This window comes from Heterodontus francisci, chromosome 38, assembly GCF_036365525.1.
Source record: "Heterodontus francisci isolate sHetFra1 chromosome 38, sHetFra1.hap1, whole genome shotgun sequence".
Classification (NCBI taxonomy): Eukaryota; Metazoa; Chordata; class Chondrichthyes; order Heterodontiformes; family Heterodontidae; genus Heterodontus; species Heterodontus francisci.
The window spans coordinates 20,933,816-20,943,514 of record NC_090408.1 but is presented as its reverse complement, the minus strand read 5'-3'; the positions used below and the strand labels follow the sequence as shown (position 1 = coordinate 20,943,514).

Here is a 9,699-nt window from a genome sequence, read left to right as displayed (position 1 = left end):
CTTTCAATGTTGAATATCCTCTCAGCATGAAGAGTGCCCTATTCTTTTTATGGTGCATGCTTTACATTGGTAACAGCTCTTGTCACATAAAGTGCCAACATAAAAGAAATAAGAAAGGATTGGACAAGAGAAAAACCATGATGCATTTTGAGTGCACCAAAAATCCTGAGGAAAAACTTTAATTCTTTCTCATTGGAATGCTTGTTTGTATCCTAGTACTAAACTAAAATTAGCAGTACTCAGTTACTTACTATAGCTATGCAGTGAGAGTCTGATGTGTTGAAATGTGGTTCATATAATACTGAAATTCCTGACAGTGCCTTCAGGTCACCATCTATCCACCAGGGGGAGCAGGCCACAAGCACACAACCTCTATGTCTTGACTTGATCTTCACGATTAGCTATTTGTTTATTTCTATTATGATGCGCAAATATAATACTGGCAGCAGTTAATTTGAAGTGGAGGGTCTTGTTTTGCAATAGAAGTATCCTGTTTCCTGCTGCTCCTCATGCCCGATCCCTGGATGGAGACATTCACCTGACGGATTTATGCATTTCCACAACATTGCGTAATTAACCTCTTGAGAAATATGGCAGCATCATGAACTGTAAATATACAAGGTCATGCTTTTTGTTGCTTGCTCGATGGGCAATATAAACAAAGACTTGGGTTCTGATTCTCTCTTGTATTTCTCTCATTCAGAAGTATTTGTATTCACAGTAAAATAATTCTGTATATGATGGGAAAACACTTGTGTAGCTTGAAAACTGCAAAGGAAATGCAATTCTCAGAGGGATAGGATGAGTAACTATGTATAGATCAAAGCGTGGACCAAATAGTTACATACAAGTTATTGTTGTTTGCAGATCCTATAGCCTTGGCTCTGTCATTGTTGTGGTGAATTTCAGGGAATATTTTGCCTGTCATTGTCAAAGAGACAAATTCACAGCAACCAGAATGTGACAAATGCGAACTCGGCCTTGTATCTCTTGTTTAATTTGTTTGCTGCATAGTCGACTCATCGAGAGGTTTTCCAGTCGGTCTCGTCCGAGGTGCAATGTAGCAGCTTTTGCCTCAGTCAAAGCCCCATTTACTTTGGAAAGTGTTTCCCTATGTCCTAGGGACAAACTGCTATTTGACCCCACAATGTCGGTCAAATAGATATAATGTGAACGGGGCTTTAGATCATCAGCAGAGTGGAGTTCAAGTCCTACACAGCAACATTGCCAATTGAAGCTGTGTTTACATTAGAAATGACTTTCCCTCAGGATGTGGAGAGCATTTAAAAGTTTTTTTTTTCTTGCTTGCAGGGAAATAACTCTTTGCGTCCCAATGAGATTGGTGGGAGATTGTGGGGAACATGAATGGCTGCAACTCTCGTCATTTGTCTATTTCAGATTTTCCTTCAAGGTAATACATTCTACCTTTTCCTTAACCACCTATGATAGGAAAAACCTTCCCCTATATCACTCTCTCATTGTGTGTTCACACTGGAACATTCCACTTCCCTTCTTCCTTCCCACCCAGATTATGGAGGAAACCATTAGTGCAGATGCCAGTGAAGACGACTGCCATTATTACCAGTCCAGGCGAGAAATAGTTAAATCTTCAAATTCAGTTCAAATCAATGTTATCCTGAAAAGCTGCTGCATATATAAAATGAGACTTGTCAAAAGATAATGTAATAATCCTTCAATAGCCCTTTCAACAAATCTATGCAAAGGATATATTAGAAATAAAATGTTGAACTACAGCACTGGCAAAAGCATTGCTGCACACGCGGTGTGCGTTTGTAGGTTCAAACTTGATACTGTCGGCCTATAATTAAGGATATGCCGGTTTGACTGTTTGTTTTGGCTGGACTGTTACATTTTTTGCTACATGTTTTGCAACAAGTCTTCCCTTGCATCTCCCTGCCCTGTTCTAGCACATTTCCTATTAACAGCATTACCCCTCCCCGCCCCTACCCCCTCCACATGGTTGTGGAGGTCACGCCAGTACTCGCCTGGGTTTGAAGCATATGGTGCTAACCCCTCAGATCTGCTGACCTCATCATTTCTCAATGGTGCACTTGACAACCAGTTACTCACAGAGATTTTGGTTGTGGGGCCCCCTGCTCTGCTCTTCTGTACCACCCAAAAATAAAGAATGTCTTCCATATTCTTGTCTGCCTCATGCAGTCAGTTTGAGGAGCTATTTAGCAGAATGATTGCATGTTAGCAGGCTGGTTACTTCATTAATCTTAGTTACTCCTTAAAATCTCTTTCACTGTTCCCTCTCTCTTTAAAACCAGAACTGCAGACAAGTTGATAGAGGAATCTGGATTCTCCGACCAGAGTGGTCTCTCTTTATGAATCATTCTTGAGTGATTTCACAGTCAGCCCTATCAGTGGAAATTGTGCTCTCTTTCAGTGCCTCCATCTAAAGCCAAACAGTGACTCATTGTTTCAAGCCGGCTGATGGATTAAGTATGCTGACTGTCGGATTGACAGATGCTTTAGATTTTAAAAGTGAGATAAAACATTTCAAGTCAGGCAAACTTAAGCCAAAAGATGTCATTGTCCCAATTTTGTCAATGGAGGTATTTTTAAGTGATAGTGTTCAGATGGTGGCTATTTCCCTCCTTACGTTTAATTTTCCCTAATTGTTATGACTCTCTTTTTCCTGAAAGCTGCAGTATCTCCCTTTTCAATATTCTTTATTATAGTATAGCAGGCAATCTAAAATCCAATCCACACAACATCCCCTTTAACACATCTTGGGCCTCTCACATTTCCACATATGGGAGCCCTCTTACCAAGCTCCACGTATAACTTCACAAACCCCTCGGATTTCCCCTCACTATTTTATGATCTCTGTGACAAATCACAGGTGTGTGTTTTGCACTATTTGCATTTTCACTATTACATTTAAAAACCTTTACGACTTTGCCAGCACTTAAAATAGGACGATGGCACTTTAATAACATAAGTTACGATAACCAATGTGAAACATGTTATGGATCCCTATAAGTCACTTATATGATATTCAGGTCAAGCAATTTCTGGACTTAACATCTTAATTTAACAGCATTTTAGAATATGGTTAAGAACATAAGGATCAGACGGCGCTCCCCTTTAAGTCTACTTTATGAAATAAGATGTAATCTTTAAAGAAATCTTATGGGAAAGAAGCCATTACTTCAGAAAATATTGAAAATTGGTAAGGCAGGTAAGATACAACATGATTAATGACAGGACTATAGTTATCCTGTGACTGTTTAAAGTTCTCTAAAGTTTTCTAATGAGTGAGATGGTGCTTTTCCCACCAAGCTTCAGTTTGCCTGTTTTCATAGGAACAAAATTCATCAGTCAATCAAGATTTGAAAGTAGATTTTACAGAATGATTATTTCAGTACAGTTACCACACTGAATTCTCATCTGTCGACAGATGGATAGATATTTTATTAGAGTTCCTTTTGCATTATAACTTCAGACTATCTATGTTGATTTCCATTTTGCATTTGTATTAGAAGTAGAGGGAACGTTACTTTTAACAGTGTTAAGCATCAGGCAGATGGCTCAATGCAGCTACTGAATAAATCTCAGACTCGAAAGACACAGAAAACCCCTTCACACCAGCCCCCCAGCTCTGCTGATCTTGTCAGAGGAAGCTCTTTACCAATGAGAAGAGTACTGACTTGTAAATCATCACTGAATGTTCTGTATCTTCAATCTTCAAAACAAAATAGTGTCACTGAAGATAACAAGTAACTAGTTAATATTCTCTTCATCACTGAGGCACTTTCTCTAGTAGGACTGAGGTTGTCTGTTTCAGTGTTCCTCCTTTGTGTCCACTGTTTCTCGACCATTATTGTCTTTCTGAAGTGTATACCCATTATTGCTATCTTATTTAAAAAAAAAAGCCCTGGTAAGAAAGTTTCAAGATTTTTTTTATGCCAACCAAGTTTGACAATGACACAGAAACACAAATTTCAACTTTCACTTGTTTTTCTATTTTGTTACAAAATAAAGTAAAATCCATGTCTAATCCCCTGTCTCTTTGCCACTTTTAATATGTAAAATTATCCAAGTGACACGACCCTAAGGGCATGAAGCCTTTTTCACTCTCATTATTTTAAAGGCAGAAATAGGTTATTTGATTGTAGTTTAAATGTTTTAGTTTAAACATTTTAATTTGAACGGTTTTATCTAATTTATCATCTTCACAAATTAAGCATTAGCTAACCGTTTAAGAATGCATAATAAATATTTAATTCAATTCAAAATTATTTGATTTCATTTTTCCAAAATACAAATATATGCCTTACAATTTAGAAAATAGGCTTTGTATTTTCTTGAAGAAAATTGTGTTTTAATAGATAGGATTTCTATGCTTTTTTGGACTTGATTAAAAGTATAAAAGCTACATGCAGACCTTGATGTAACCCATATGCCAGTATCATCCACTGATTTTTTTCCTTTAAAATTGATCCTCTATAGGTTTCCTTTTATAACTTTCTAAGCATATTTTTAGCTTCACAGACCAGCCCTTGATGAAAAGTAGATGCTAAATTCAGCAGCCAGGCCTCACCTAATTAGCAAAATGGGCTTTTTCTTTCTTTCTCTGGTTCCTTTTTAAGCATTTAGTCTCAGGAGAGGCATCCAAGCTCTCAGCTGGGCTGTTTTGAAAACATTTCTTTGAATGCTTCTCCCTAATTCACAGCTTTGTTTTTAAGCTTTTGTGTTTGACTGTTTGACCATATAACATTATACATCTGGTCTAAAGCATGTTTGTAGTTTCTTCTCCCAGGGAACCTATGCATTCCTTCAACTCCTCCTGTGCAAATTCCAACTGATCGTGTAACATAAAGAGGCTAAAGTGGTGCCAAGGCGAAATGAGTGAAACATGAAAAGAGTTGAAAAGAATTCTTTCACTCCTTTTTTTCTCTCCACATTCTGCGCAACTCAGTGTCAACAGCAACAAGTCCAAATCATATAACTGTGGGAAAATGACATATAGGAGAATGGAGAACTCATTTGAATTCTCACTAGTAAACATTTCTTGGCCACTTTGCGAGGCAGGCAACGAGAAATGTCCAACGATTTCTTCCATTGCCCCTGCAGCATAATACTGTAAGTGTCAGAGATGGAAATGACCTGCCCCATTGTTTCTAGATCTTTTTGATTGTTTAGATGACTGCTGCACAGCTTAGAAATTAAAACCTCCTAAATAGCCCCTTGTAGTAGACTGCAGTCTGCTGGAGATACAGTCTACATATACCGAGGCACAGGACTGAAACAGATACTAGAAGTTAATACTCAGATAATCCTGTTTGGGTGCAGCTTGTGGTAATGTAGATGTGTATTTTATGAAATGTCACAACAGGAATGCTATACTCACAGAATCGTGCAAGTGTCAGTTACTAACCAATAATGATGAATGAATAATTATGCCACGCACATTTTTTTCTGTGATGTTATATATTTGTAGAATGCATGTGACATCTGATTTTTATAGTGAATTGGATATCAATTACAATAAATTCTGATTCAGAAAATTGCAAATGAAGTGATTAATTTTAATATTCCTTGTTTTGCAGGCAAAATCCTTGGAAGCGAGCAGTTCTGACTTTTCTAAAGGCGGCCACTAACTAAGACAGCAACTGAAGCTGAAGGATTAGGTTGTCAAGCTCGGCTTGTCATCTTCAAAAAGGGCTGCTGCTTGTTACATCTTCACAAGCCCTGGCTATTGCACCCGACTTTAAAAGAAGACAACCGTGGCCCGCATTGATCATGGATGTCCTGCTTTTATACATTAGAAGCAGTAGGGCTGTAAAGCTAATCACATTTGTTGAGTATGAATTTATCTAAAGGTGGGATTTCATGTGGAACCTCGAGGGTTAATGGAATGGTTGGCTGCACATTCTAAGAGAGTAAGGAGGCTTCTCCCAATCAGCTGTCAGCAGGCATAATAGCACAGGATGGGCTGTGTTAAGAAACAATATTCAGCAGTTTGAAGGTTCCCTTCAGCCTTCACAGGGAGGCTGAGATACACATCACTTACTCTGATATTGAAAAAAACCATTGTATTTTTTTTCCCTCACTTCTTCCTCCTGGGTTTGAATGACTAACCAGTGGAGCTGATCTGCCCACTTTATCTCATTAGATGCACCAGATAGAACACATTGATGTCAATCTATTGTTCACAGTCTTGATTTGAACAAGAGCTCTGGTCAGGGGGTTTTGCTTTCATCGTGCGGAGGGTAAAAGAAAGTTGAATGCAGTTGATATTATACAAGTGTTTATCCTTTTTTTCGCAAAATTGGATGCCTTATAAAAAACCTAAATAAAAAGTGAGTTGTTATTCCATCGAAATTTTCTATTGCAACCTTGTTTAAATTTGGGAAGGAAATAAATGATTTGAAATATATAAAAAATAACCCCTGATGTGTATTTTACAAGCTATATGCATTATTTAGAAGGGAAATCTAAACAATTAAAATCTAAGAAAACATGTGTGTTAGTGTAATTAAGCTAAGGAAAAATTGTGATGGAGCTAGTTGCACTGTTTCATTCTTTATTAACTTTCCTTCTCATTCCTTTCCCTTTCAGCTTGCCTGTTGACACACTTCATCCTGCAGCTGGGAGGGCGGGTCGACCTGGCCTGCTAATTTCTTCATTAGTCCTGTCAGCACTGCCTCGCGATCAACCAGAAAGTGGGGAAGGATGCAGCTGCAGTGGGGTGAGCCGAGCAAAGATGCTGAGTGCCTAGTCTCCAGTGTGGCTCCCTGCCCAGTGGGCTGGTGAGGGCTGCCACAACCCTCGGCCAGTGTTTGCAGTTGATCTTTCTAACTGCGCTTTGTGGCACTTGACCAAAAAAAAGGCTGCTCTTGAAGTTATATCCTGATGCAACTGAGGCCAACAAACATCTGACTATGACTTTCAGCAAGAGATCATATAATGCACATGCAATCAAAAATGTTGGGGTCAGCTTCCCCTTTAACAAAAAGTTCAAATTTGGAAAATTATGGGAATAGTGTTTAAGGTGTTTCTGCAAAGCTCCGTTTTCCACTATTTTAGTGGAGGTTTTGGCCCATGTCAAACAACCAGGAAAGAAGACACTCGTGAAACTCAGCTCTTTTCATCAGAACAGAGAAGGTTATCAGGAGATCTGATGGAGTTATGAAGAGTTTTGATAGGGTAAATAGAAAAAATCTATTTTCATGGGTCAAACAGTCAGTAACTAATGGGCATAAATTTACGATCATAACCAAATGAACGAATGAAGTGGTTAGGGATTTATTTTCTACACAGTGGGCTGGATTTTGTGTAGGAGGCAGGGCTTCCGGTACCAGGCCAAAAAGGCGGGGGCAGTCCCGCCTCTGCCTTTTCCTGCATCCCAGGAGTGATCCTCCATTTATTTCCATCAAAATTTCACGAGTCACTTTAAAGATGGGGATCCCACCTCCATGAGCTGCTGGCAAATCAGAGGGCCGGCAGCTCAGCAGTATCGGCGGTGCCATTCGGAGGCCCAGCACTGGAATCCCAGACCAGACGTAGGTGAGGTGGGGCTAATGGGGCCAGTCCGGAAGGCCCCAGCCAGGGTGGGGCTGAGGGGGTGGTTGGCAGTCAAGGGGGAGGGGTGTCACGGGCTGATTCCCGGTTGGTGGGTGGTCCTCTGTGGGCCACATATTTCCTACAGAGGAGGGACCCCACCCCCAAGCCTGCAGGAAGGGCGCCTCATTTTACAAGCACCCTCCCTGCGTGCCAAAGCACCCCCCCCCCCCCCCACCCCCAGCTTTTGGTAAGATCCCACATAATTGTCTGTTAATAGGCAACTTAAGGGCCTCTGGGCGGGAAGGCCATCGTCAGCATATCCCACCCCAGTAAGATTGCTCGGTAACGGGCCCTCTGCCCCCCACCACCCTTCGTGATTCTCCGTGCCCCCACCACACCCCGCCTCAGGGGGTCCATAAAATCCAGCCTAGTGTTTTGAAAGACAAATTATCCTCCCAGAAATGATTATGAAAACAGAATCCATAATTTTTAAACTTCAAGTGGATAAATGAAGAATTTTGTTTTATTATTCATTCATGGGATGAGGGCGTTGCTGACAAAGCCAGAATTTATTGCCCATTTCTCATTGACCTTGAGAAACTGGCAGTGAGCTGCCTTTTTGACAACTTGATAGCTTGCCAGGCCATTTTAGAGGGCAGTTAAAGTCAATCACCATGCTATACCTCTGGAGTTATATATAGACCAGATCAGGTAAGGACAGCAGATTTCCTTCCCCAAAGAAAGTTAGTGAACCAGATGAGTTTTTATGATAATCTGGTAATTACATGGTCACATTTACTGATACTTGCTTTTTATTCCAGATTTATTTAATTAACAGAATTTAAATTCCCCAACTTGTACTCATGTCTCCAGATCATTAGGCCAGGCCTCTGAATTACTAGTTCTATAACCTAACCACTATGCTACTATTCCCACTGATGGACTAAGTAGATAACTTAGGGAGGAAGCACAGGCAGAGTGAGCCAAATTATCTCCTCCTGTGCTGCAAAATCTTATGATATGAGGTCAACACGAGTTAAATATAGGAGAAAATATTAAGCGTTCATACGCTATCATGGCACAGTGTAATTTCCAAGTCAATATTAAAATCATGTTGCAGTATGACCCTGTTTATGAATTGACCTTATTCTACCAACATTATTAAAGGAGCATCAACTTCAGCAAAGAGTCAGAAGAAATGTGTTATTTTCATTGGCCCTCTTAAAGTATCCAGCAAAACAGAAAAAATTGACAATTTTTTTCACAAATATGATGCATCTCCTCAAAAACAATTGGAGGAGATGGCTTTTGGCCAATGTTTACCACTTTATAGGTGGCACAGTTTTATCATGAATTTGATTCTTCTTGTAACAATGGGCATTGTGTTTGTTTCAGGTTGTTTAAGAACAAAACAAATTTAGTGGACACCGTGGGGTGAGGGGCATGGTGGGACATTGGGAAGGGGGAAAGAAATGTTTCCAAATGTGAAAGTATTCCGCAAAGAAACAATATGAACATATTCTTGAGTTGGATTTAGAAAATAAGGCCTTTTGTGTATCAGGGTTAACAATGCCACATTAGTGATAGAAATCTGTGCTTGGAATGCTCCCAATGAGTGAACATGACAGAAAACAATAGGAAATGCCCGGAGATGGTAGGGAAATGGAGAAGTATAAACAGTGTATAGAAAACCATGATGTGACAACATGAAGTACATAAACCATGGATGTAGAGGCCATATGAATGGAAGAGTTTGATTCGTAAAACCTGTTTGGCCATAAGCATTCACTCGACCTACCATAAGAGACATTTGTCAAGGTTTTCAGCTGTGCTAGAACTTTTGATCCAACAAGGTATTTATGCTGATCTCTGGTCAACAGGTCTACCATATGTAAATGTGGAAAAGAGACTGTTTTAAAATGTATTTGCAATTCTGCAGTACAGTTCCTTGCAAAAGTTTCTCTGTGGACTGAATCTGTTTCATTTATTTTTTTCTTTGTATTATCCAATCAGGAATATCACATTCAATAGCTGGATTTGTGCCCCTTCATATTGTTCTCCAGGTCAGAGAATTGTTGCTTCTGCTACCTACTGACCAGCAACTCCTGTTGCTGTGATAACACTAATGGGGCAAACATTATGAATAAATTCATTTTTTTT

The 9,699-nt window shown here is 39.6% G+C and overlaps 1 long non-coding RNA gene across 1 annotated transcript; it reads left to right on the top strand.

Moving 5' to 3' along the window:
• The first annotated feature begins 495 nt into the window (after nt 1–495).
• On the top strand, nt 496–7,547 carry LOC137352325 (uncharacterized). Its single transcript, XR_010969677.1, has 4 exons — nt 496–608; nt 1,312–1,411; nt 5,583–5,855; nt 6,595–7,547. It is a non-coding gene; the product is annotated as an uncharacterized lncRNA (long non-coding RNA).
• The last annotated feature ends 2,152 nt before the right edge of the window (nt 7,548–9,699 follow it).